Source organism: Amblyomma mixtum, chromosome 10 (genome assembly GCF_055824585.1).
Source record: "Amblyomma mixtum isolate Tamu chromosome 10, ASM5582458v1, whole genome shotgun sequence".
In the NCBI taxonomy this organism is placed as follows: Eukaryota; Metazoa; Arthropoda; class Arachnida; order Ixodida; family Ixodidae; genus Amblyomma; species Amblyomma mixtum.
Genome location: NC_143021.1, coordinates 30,329,595 through 30,340,234, shown reverse-complemented (window position 1 = coordinate 30,340,234; position 10,640 = coordinate 30,329,595).

Genomic DNA, 10,640 nt, shown 5'->3' with positions numbered 1-10,640 from the left:
CTTGGCTGGAGTTCGAAACCGGGACTGCTCATAAGTAGCCGAGCATGCCAACAACTGAGGCACCGCACGGCAAATGGTAACGATAATGTGCCCGCCGCGAATAGCTCGAAATTATTTTCATTTAATTGTGCTTTTTCACCTCGCAAATAAATTCAATGAGAGTGACAGTTCGATGTTCTGCTGGTATGAAAAATATTGTAGGAGTGTCTCTTTGGGGCGAGAGAATTCGCGTTGCCCAACAATACCAAAACCAGCTGAGAAATCTTGACTTCCCGTCGTTCGTGCAGCTCCCCGTGGTAGATGAAGCCCAGCACCGCCATTTTACGCGATAGCTGCATTGAGAAACCCTAATAGTCGATGCATGCGTGTCAGACGTGTAGGGATGAACATGACAGGTAAAGGACACCTCTACCTGTCTATCTATCACCTCTACCAAGGTGATAAGTGTGTCAGCAAATGGTAACGATAATGTGCCCGCCGCGAATAGCTCGAAATTATTTTCATTTAATTGTGCTTTTTCACCTCGCAAATAAATTCAATGAGAGTTACAGTTCGATGTTCTGCTGGTATGAAAAATATTGTAGGAGTGTCTCTTTGGGGCGAGAGAATTCGCGTTGCCCAACAATACCAAAACCAGCTGAGAAATCTTCACTTCCCGTCGTTCGTGCAGCTCCCCGTGGTAGATGAAGCCCAGCACCGCCATTTTACGCGATAGCTGCATTGAGAAACCCTAATAGTCGATGCATGCGTGTCAGACGTGTAGGGATGAACATGGCAGGTAAAGGACACCTCTACCTGTCTATCTATCACCTCTACCAAGGTGATAAGTGTGTCAGCACGACATCACTTGCCCTGACCATGAAAGAAACCATGCATCTCCGAAGAGGTTTGACACATTTTGATTAGCTTGCGCTCTTTTTAACCCAGTGTGCGCATGTGCCACTGAAGTGTTTTTAAGTACCTGTTTGTTGTAGTAAATCTTCAGTTGATGTTTAGCGCTCGTCCTGTCTCCTTCTCTGTCTTTTTCGTAGATTTATGCGCTAGTCTTTTAATTAACAATTATCAGAGGACACCTTCAGTTGCCATAGTAATTCAGGAGAGTGTTAACCACACCAATATTAAGTAATAGAGGCACAGCAGCATGCTTCAGATGACAGTGCCATGTTGCTGAAGTGATGAGAGGGAACCTAAGCCTTGGGTGCATGTAAGAAATTGGGGGGCACAAAATACGCCCACTGAACGTAGAATCTTCAATGTATATTCGTCGTCATCATGAACGGTATTACGAGAATGCTTTGGTGCACTCGATCGGCCTGCCCACTATTTTTCAAGCGCTATAAGATGTCATGAATCCCATATGCTGCCTTAAAAAAAAGTCAATGTACTGTGTTTCGATAGCATTCCTTGTACAGCGGGCTGCCAGGAAATTATAATGCTCACCTCGAAGCAAAGAACTCCCTCCGCAACGGAGTGAGAACGTTATTGTCATATTCCAGAAAGATGGCCTCCTACTATTTTTTCAGGCTATGAGCAGTCGAACAAGAGGCCCTGGGTTCAGCAAGACATATTAGCTAGGTGACTTTGTGTTTAAACATGCCTTGACCTTCAGTTGGCATTCGGCGCAACCAGGCATGCCTCCACAAAACAAATGCTGAAATTGGACGTCACATTCACGTGGTGGTACCTGTAATAAAACTGGACGTGCCACCTTTTAAATTTTATTTATTTATTTATTTCGGGCAACAATATATGGTCTCCGCGGGGAGAGGCTCAAGGAGACTAAGATGTCTCCTGACGAGGCCTAACACCCACATTACACGTCGGTGCAGATGGTACATAGTGACATACCAGTGAGAACAGTGGTACATCAAACACAGCGGGACAGGAATTCAACATAAGCAATTTCGCAAGCACTGGTCAAGCAGAAAATAATACTGAAGAAGTCATCGAAAACGAGCGATAGTAAGTGGCGTAGAAAAGAAAAACACATTCGCACAAAACAAAAGAAACAGTACAGAGCAGTAGGAGTAGCAATGAATGCTGCAGGTATGCATAACAAAATTTCACACGGGGGTGTTCAAAAGATGGCTCATTTTCTTCTTGAATTGGTGAATTCTGACACTCTCCTGGGCACAAGCAATTAATGTTGGATATGTGTTGCATAAAACTGTTATTTGGTGACCTGTAGTCTGGGTGCCGTAATTAGTGCGAGGCTTAGAACCGATCAAAGAAATTGTGTGTGTTATTTGTGATTTATCTATTCAGATAAGAAAGAAAGAAAGATTCAAAGTCATGTTTACTTTTTTGGTAGATTAGGAGTGCTAAGTAGTGCTTGTAGCATAGAAAAAACGGCAAGACCGTGCAATAGGTAAACATGCCATCAGTACTAACAGGATCTCTACCCAAAACGGGCAAGGCTCTTTTTTGTAGAGAGAACAACCTATCCCAGTGAGTTTTATTACATGTTCCCCACACTAAGAGACTATACACAATATGGGAATAAGTATGAGAAAAATATAACTGTTTTTTACTTAGAACCGAAAAAGATAACGAAGTCGTTGAATTAACCCAATTGCACCTGATACTCGCATTCGCAGACTGTTGACGGGATCGGTCCAGCCCAAGTCACTGCGGAAATGAACTCCTAGAAACTTATGACAATTCACTTGCTCAGTTTCTGTGTTACTAAAATATAGTCGGATATTATGATCAAGAGGCTTAGTTTTAGCGCGGAAGAGCACATATTTAGTTTTTTTTTTACGTTTAGTTAAAGCTTACTGGCATCAAGCAATGTCCGTAGTTAATTGAGCCAGGCATTATATCCATATTCAAGCAAGCTAAGGTTGGGACCAGAAAAGAAGACATTGGTGTCATCAGCGTAGAGGACCACATTGAAGTTAAGTGTATATTTACAATATCATTAATATATAAAATGAAAAGTAGAGGGCCGGGGATAGAGCCTTGTGGTACACCGATTTTATTATACCTGTGTCGGATTTAAGCTCTTGCAGCCATGTAGACTGCCTCCGTCCCGTTATATAGCTTCCGAACACTTTGTGTGGAATAACACGAATTCCATATTTTTTTAGTTTCGGTAAAAAGATATTGTGTTTAATTGAATCAAAAGCTCTGCGAAAGCCTAGAAATATTCCAATGGTGAAAAGATTTTGTTCGAAGTTAGAAAGAAGGCGATCTTTTATGGCCAGTATAGCAGTCTGCGTCGATTACCTGTCTGAAATCCATAGTTTTTTGCATATTATGTTTTTATGAAGAAATTTCTGTATTATTTTATGTACTACACGTTCTGCGATTTTAAAAAATAGTGCCAATATCGAGATAGGGCGATAGTTGCTCATATTATTTTTGTCGCCTCCCTTGTGGATTACTGTACCTTGAGCGGATTTCATCTTAACAGGGAAGATTCCAGTCAGGAGCATTCTGTTGCATATGTGTGTTAAAGGTGGGCTAATGTTTCTCATAGCGGCTTTTACTGGTATCGTGCTTATATCGTCATCACCTGGTGAACATTTATTTTTAAGGGAACTAACGATAACTAAGACTTCTTGTTCAGACGCGGGGATTATAAATAGAGACTCACAGCCACTAATTTTCATATAAAGCTCTACGGGTGATGGGCGACACTCACCTGCTGTGATATGACAAGCGCCTGCATTACGAAAATGTTCATTAACTGTATTAGCAAGTGTTACACCAGAGCAAGAAGATCCATCAATCAGTAGCTTGGAAGGCAGACGAGGTTTCTCAATGGATATCATGCCGTTTACAACGTTCCAAACTTGTTTGGGTTTGTCCACTATTCAAGCAAACTTGTTTTCATAATAGGCAGTTATGGCCTTTTTTTAGATCCTGATTCAATTTGTTTCTGAATTTATTAAATTCTTCGAAATCGGTTGGATATCTTGTTTCTAAGAAATGAGCAAATAACGAGTTTTTATATCGAATGCGCTTGAGAAGAACCGGCGTAATTCATACTTTCTTAGCTTTTTTGTGCTTATGGACGGCAACCATAGGAAATGCAATGTTGTAATTGTGTTCTACCTTTTCACAAAATATATGGTACGCTACGGACGGATCTTTTCCAGATATACTTCTGCGCAAGAAGTTTCAGCCATAAGTGAAGAAAAATAGGCAACTATCATCAATCATTGTTCGTCGCTGGTACTTAGGCTTAGCAGAGTGTTGCCTATTTAAAAATAGGCGAAAAAAATGGCATATGATCAATTATGACTGATGAAAAGACACCTGTGGTAATTGTACGCGGGGGAAAAATTTTAAAAACAGTGGTAAATGAGTCTTTCTGTTTGCTGGCACATTCTGGTAGGTAGGTCGATAACGTTTTGGCAACCATGTAAGAACATCAATTCAAGTAGTTTAGTCAGCTTCGGGTTTTTCTTAAGCAAATCACCGTTCATATCACCAAATATATTGACACGCCACCTGTTTTGATTAGCTAAATTGAAAAAACTCTCAGCGAAATCAAAGAATGCATCAGATTACCATGAGGAGGGCGGTATACTAAATGTAAAGCAATGTCGCTATGCAGTAAGCTAACAACTTCAAAGTTTTCTTTACAACACATGAGTCTGTAAGAACGTCATAGGGCAAACGTTCGTGCACATACATAGATATACCACCTCCGCGCTTACCTTGCCAGAACATAAAAAAATTGGCAGAGGCTTAGCTTGGTTAAGCTCGGTAGGTTGCGAAATCAAACAAGGCCTTGGTCGAAACACCTTATATCCGAGCGGGTACCCAAAAGAAACCGGACTAAATTTTTTGGTCGGCAAAGCTTCTATGGTACCGCGTTTTGCCACTAGGAAAGCATAGAACGAACATTCCAGAGTCAGTAAGCCGAGTGCCGTCGTTGAAGGAGGTCAGACTAGTTTCGACAGAGTTTTAGAGTGACGATTGTTTTGTGTGAATGTCGTTTTTGCAATGGCTGATTTTCTGGAACAGCGTGCGCCGGTGAAATTCTGATTTTTGCTCGGAAAAAGTTGAATGGAAACTCTTGAAATATTAAGAAAGACGTACAAGGACGATGCTATGGGCACAACTCAAGTGTTCCTGAATCGAATCCTGAATCAAAGCAACAATCATGCCAATGGAAAAATTCAAATTCACCTCGCCTCAAGAAAGCTCGTCAGGTGAAACCCAACCTCAAAACAATGCTGATTTGTTTTTTCTACGTGAGAGGAGTCGTCCATTGAGAATTTGTTCCGCAGGGTCAGACAGTTAGCCAGGCTTTCTACTTGGATGTTTTGAAAAGATTGGGCAACAGTCTGCGGTGGAAGTGGCCAGATTTGTGGCGGTCGGGTGACTGGTTTTTCCATCATGGCAATGCCCCTGCTCACACAGCCCTGTCTCTACGACAATTTTGGACCAAAAATGGCATGACCCATATTCCTCAACCCTCACCCTCCCGACCTTGCCCCGTGCTACTTTCTTTGTTTCCTAGAATGAAAAAATAGGTGAATGGAAAGCGTTTCGCTGATGTTGCTGAGGAGAAGAAAAAAACGACGGAGGCACTGTCAAGCATCACAAAAGATGAATTTAAGCAATTTTTTGAAAAATGGAATGAAAGATTCGACAAGCGTATCATTGCAAGTGGGGAATACTTTAAAGGAGATTGAAGGTCTGTGCTTAAAATGTGAAGAAATAAGTTCAAACAAAAATAAGTCTGGTTTCCTTTGGGTACCCCCTCGTACACACATCCACACGTAATCTTCTCTCAGAGAGAGGAAGGGAAGGAGAGAGAGAGCAGCAGCGGCGTGGTTACCCTGGGACTGCGGGGACGAGCCGAGCTGGTCTCTAGTTTTCTATCCGCTAGGTGTGACATCACCACAGCGAGAGCCTCCTCGCGGCTGCGGCGCGCAGCAGATGCGCGGCGCGCCGTGGTTACCTTGGGAGCGCGCCGACGAGCCGAGCTGGGGCCCTTTTTTTCGCAGCTGGTATGACCACCACAGCGAGAGCCTCCTCGCGGCTGCGGCGCGCAGCAGATGCGCGGCGCGCCGTGGTTACCCTGGGAGCGCGCTGACGAGCCGAGCTGGGGCCCTTTTTTTCGCAGCTGTTATGACTTCACCACAGCGAGAGCCTCCTCGCGGCTGCGGCTCGCAGCAGATGCGCGGCGCGCCGTGGTTACCCTGGGAGCGCGCCGACGAGCCGAGCTGGGGCCCTTTTTTTCGCAGCTGGTATGACTTCACCACAGCGAGAGCCTCCTCGCGGCTGCGGCGCACAGCAGATGCGCGGCGCGCCGTGGTTACCCTGGGAGCGCGCTGACGAGCCGAGCTGGGGCCCTTTTTTTCGCAGCTGGTATGACTTCACCACAGCGAGAGCCTCCTCGCGGCTGCGGCACACAGCAGATGCGCGGCGCGCCGTGGTTACCCTGGGAGCGCGCCGACGAGCCGAGCTGGGGCCCTTTTTTTCGCAGCTGGTATGACTTCACCACAGCGAGAGCCTCCTCGCGGCTGCGGCGCGCAGCAGATGCGCGGCGCGCAGTGGTTACCCTGGGAGCGCGCCGACGAGCCGAGCTGGGGCCCTTTTTTTCGCAGCTGGTATGACTTCACCACAGCGAGAGCCTCCTCGCGGCTGCGGCGCACAGCAGATGCGCGGCGCGCCGTGGTTACCCTGCGAGCGCGCTGACGAGCCGAGCTGGGGCCCTTTTTTTCGCAGCTGGTATGACTTCACCACAGCGAGAGCCTCCTCGCGGCTGCGGCACACAGCAGATGCGCGGCGCCCCGTGGTTACCCTGGGAGCGCGCCGACGAGCCGAGCTGGGGCCCTTTTTTTCGCAGCTGGTATGACTTCACCACAGCGAGAGCCTCCTCGCGGCTGCGGCGCGCAGCAGATGCGCGGCGCGCAGTGGTTACCCTGGGAGCGCGCCGACGAGCCGAGCTGGGGCCCTTTTTTTCGCAGCTGGTATGACTTCACCACAGCGAGAGCCTCCTCGCGGCTGCGGCGCACAGCAGATGCGCGGCGCGCCGTGGTTACCCTGGGAGCGCGCCGACGAGCCGAGCTGGGGCCCTTTTTTTCGCAGCTGGTATGACTTCACCACAGCGAGAGCCTCCTCGCGGCTGCGGCGTATAGCAGATGCGCGGCGCGCCGTGGTTACCCTGGGGCCGCGCCGATGAGCCGAGCTGGTCTCCAGTTTTATGCGAAGCATATTAACGTAGGTTTCGGGCCTTCGCGCGACGCCCGGCGGTGGCCACCATTGACCTTGAAGTGAGATCACATGATGTGGCGTCACGTGATGACGTCACACCGGCTGCAAATGGGGCCTCATATCGCGCCCTCGGACGTCGCCCGGCGGAGGCCTCCACGCTTCGGTTCGCGCCGTTGCGTGCGACGCGGCGGCGGCGCCATCATCGCTGTATCCCGTGATATGTGACGTCACGCCAGGTATGAAGCGGCGCGCGCCCGCCGTCGCGTCAGTCTCTATGCCCGCAGCCGCGCCAGCGTCTTTGCGCCGGGCGTGTATGCGGTCAAGAGGCCTCCAAACGCTAAGGACGTTAATAATAAGAATGCAAAACGAAGGCTGCTTCGCATCCACTGGGCTTAACCTTGATAAGCCTCCAACATTTTTTCCTCCGCTCGGAGTGACGTCACTACGGCGGTCGTCTAAAGGTCAAACGTGGTTACCGCCAGGACCACGCTGACGGCTCAGAACCTAGCGTTTTATTGCTTTCCCATTTTATTGCTTTCGCAATAAAATGGGATTGTAGCATGGAAACTGCACAAATTCCGCATCAGAACTATACCAAGTTTCCGTGAAACCAATCACATCAAAACTACGCTTTAGTTCCTCTAATTCAGCTTCAATTTCTTCGACCTTATTCTTCAAAGTGCGTACATTTAGGTGATAAAAGGAGAGGACCCCTTGATGAGCGTGAGCGCTGGCATTGAACTATCGATTAAACAGGTAAGGGTTATACAAAGCCATCATTCCAAATAGAGATTTAGCAACGTTCCAAGTTTACGATCCCTATAGAATCTTGCTTAGGTCCTCCTCTGAAGCTAACCTTACTGCTCGAGTGCCGCTTCCTCACGAAAATCTTTCCCTCAGATGACCACACAGAAGCGTAGTTCTGCTCGCGAGCTTTCGTTTTAGCTAGCCATCGAAGTTTGTTGCAAGTGGCATACAAACTATCAAAAAATTGTATCTTGTCATCCTGTTCATTCAGGGCTGTCCGTTTCGCAAGTCATGCATCTTTAAGAGCGCGCTTAGAAAACCTTATGAGTGCCACCAGTACCTTCTTTTGGCATGATGGGAGACGATGCAGGCCTTCAATATCGGTGTCTGATAGGCAAGGTAGACCGAGAGTCATCGCAAGATTATTTGATGATGATGATGATGTCCTCAGGCTTAATGGCACATACATTATCTTAGATAGCAAATCTTTCTCCTCAAAGGGCAAGCCATGGATTTCCATGTTCTGTCTTCTGCTGTAATGCTGCAGATCGTGTAGCTCTTTATTTAGCTCGTTTTCATATTTTTCAGTGCTTTCAAGTTTAGTGCGTATCTCTTCATGGCACTAATACGTCTTTTGCTTTAGTGGCGAATTTAGAGAGTACGCCACACTCGCTTTGAATTAGCGCTGCTTATGTGCTTCTATTGAGCTAGATCTCACGCTGTACGCATGGTCGCCCATGTAATTGTGGTTGCTGCTGTTGTTTGCGTCAGTAAACATGGCACAAACTCACGCGGGGGGATTGGCCAAGGTATGGCGGTGAACACCCATGTAACGCTTTTAATTTTCTTCTTCCTCCTGCTCCATCATCCGGCACAAGATGAGCAAGCGCAAGCTCCAACGAATGACTAATGTGCGCTGTATTTTCTGAAGATATTTTTGTTCGATGTTTTGAGAGGTAAAAGAAAAACGGTGTACTGTCTGGCTGTCTGAAGTACACCCCTCGTCAAAAGTATACAGCCCAAGGAGTTTGCTTGTGAGACCTGCAGCATGCCTCGTTAAGCATCCTCGGCGATATTAATCTTTTGAAAAAGGCTTTGCGTCCTCAATCCTTCTGAGGCTTAGATTACTTGATGTGCTAATGAGCCACGCTAAACAGCTTAGAAGCAAACCCCTTGGGCTGTATACTTTTGAAGGGGGCTGTATATCACTGCACCACGTGAAATGGTCGCTCTGTTCAAGCGTTGTGAAAATTCTACGCCCTGCCTCTGGAAGCCTCTCTTTGAAGCATGAAAAAACGTATTATTCCTATTTCCCCTGGAAAACATATTCAACAAAAGGAAACTTAGCAACGCGAGCATGTAAGTACGCGTTTTTCTTGAGAAAGTGTTGACCAAATAAAAGACGAACTAGGCGCAGCACAGCCAGCCACGAGCTGTGAAATCGAGGAAAATAAGAACAAAACGCGCACCACGTGCAATCATAGCTGCGTTCCTCCCGGCAGGGCTGACTGGGGCTTCTGAGCTGCTTCTGTGGCCTTGCCTTCTAATTTCTGTTCACCATTATCCGCTTCGGTTTCTAGAAGTACCCCTCCAGCCATGGGTGAGTACAGACTGTCTTTTTTATTGCGTAAGCAATATTACACCAGGTCTCAGCTTCTTCGCGTGGCCACGGCGGTAGGCGCGTGTGACCTTTAGAGCGACCGCAGAATGGCCCCCCACTTCAAGCCGTCGAGTGGTCGTGGCGGTAGGCACGGCGCGCCACTGATGGAGCGTCGTTTCCATAGCAACAAGACCGGCTGCAGATGCCCCCCCTTCAAGCCATCGGGGGGTCGCGGCGGTAGGCACGCCGCGCTGCAGCTGCCGTCGCTACCGAGTGGAGGCGCTGTTGCGCTGCTCTCTCGCCAGATGTGAGGGAGAAGGAGAAGAATGGTATAATGCGCGTTCGCTTGCTTGCTGGATTCATTCGACATGCTACACAATAAACAGAAAGAGAAGCTACGCCGAATTGCAGCAGCCAGGAAGCAACAGCGGGCCCAAGAGACCGATGAAGGGCGTGAACAGCGGCTTGCTAAACGGCGAGCTCAGGATGCTGCTAGAGGGGCGTTCTGTGCGCTGTGCTTAGGAAACCTACGGGTTTTAACCGAAAGTTAATTAACCAAAGCTAAATTAGCTAATCAGCTAATTTTTTGTTTCTGTGTTTCCTGGCCTTTGTCAAAAGTTCGGAGCCCAGGGGGCTTGCTTCTGAAGAGCACTGTCTGGTTCGTAATGCATCTCCAGCGCTCCAAATTTGCTGAAGGTAAGATTTCTGGTCCTGCCTCCTCCAATGAGTAGGACTACCACGAATGCTTCAGGAGTCCCACTGCGAGGCTTCTAATTAGAAGCAAACTCCCTCGGCTCTAAACTTTTGACAAAGACTGTACGCCCTGTTTCTCATGCGGGACAAGTATTTCCGCAAAAGAACGTCCTATGGCAGGAGGCACCAGACATTGTCACCAGAATACCATTTGTCTGCGCGTAGGCTTAAATCCGATGCTGGGTAGCATACGACTCCCAAAGTCGTTTTATGCAGATAAATCTCTTTGTAGAAGGCTCCCCACCAAAAACAACTGCATCCAACCATATTGGGCAGTAATGCAAATTGGATAAACCCGCAAAAAAGCGTTCTATTGATAAGTTCTAGGAGCGTCCTAAATTGGGCATAAGGTAGCAATGGG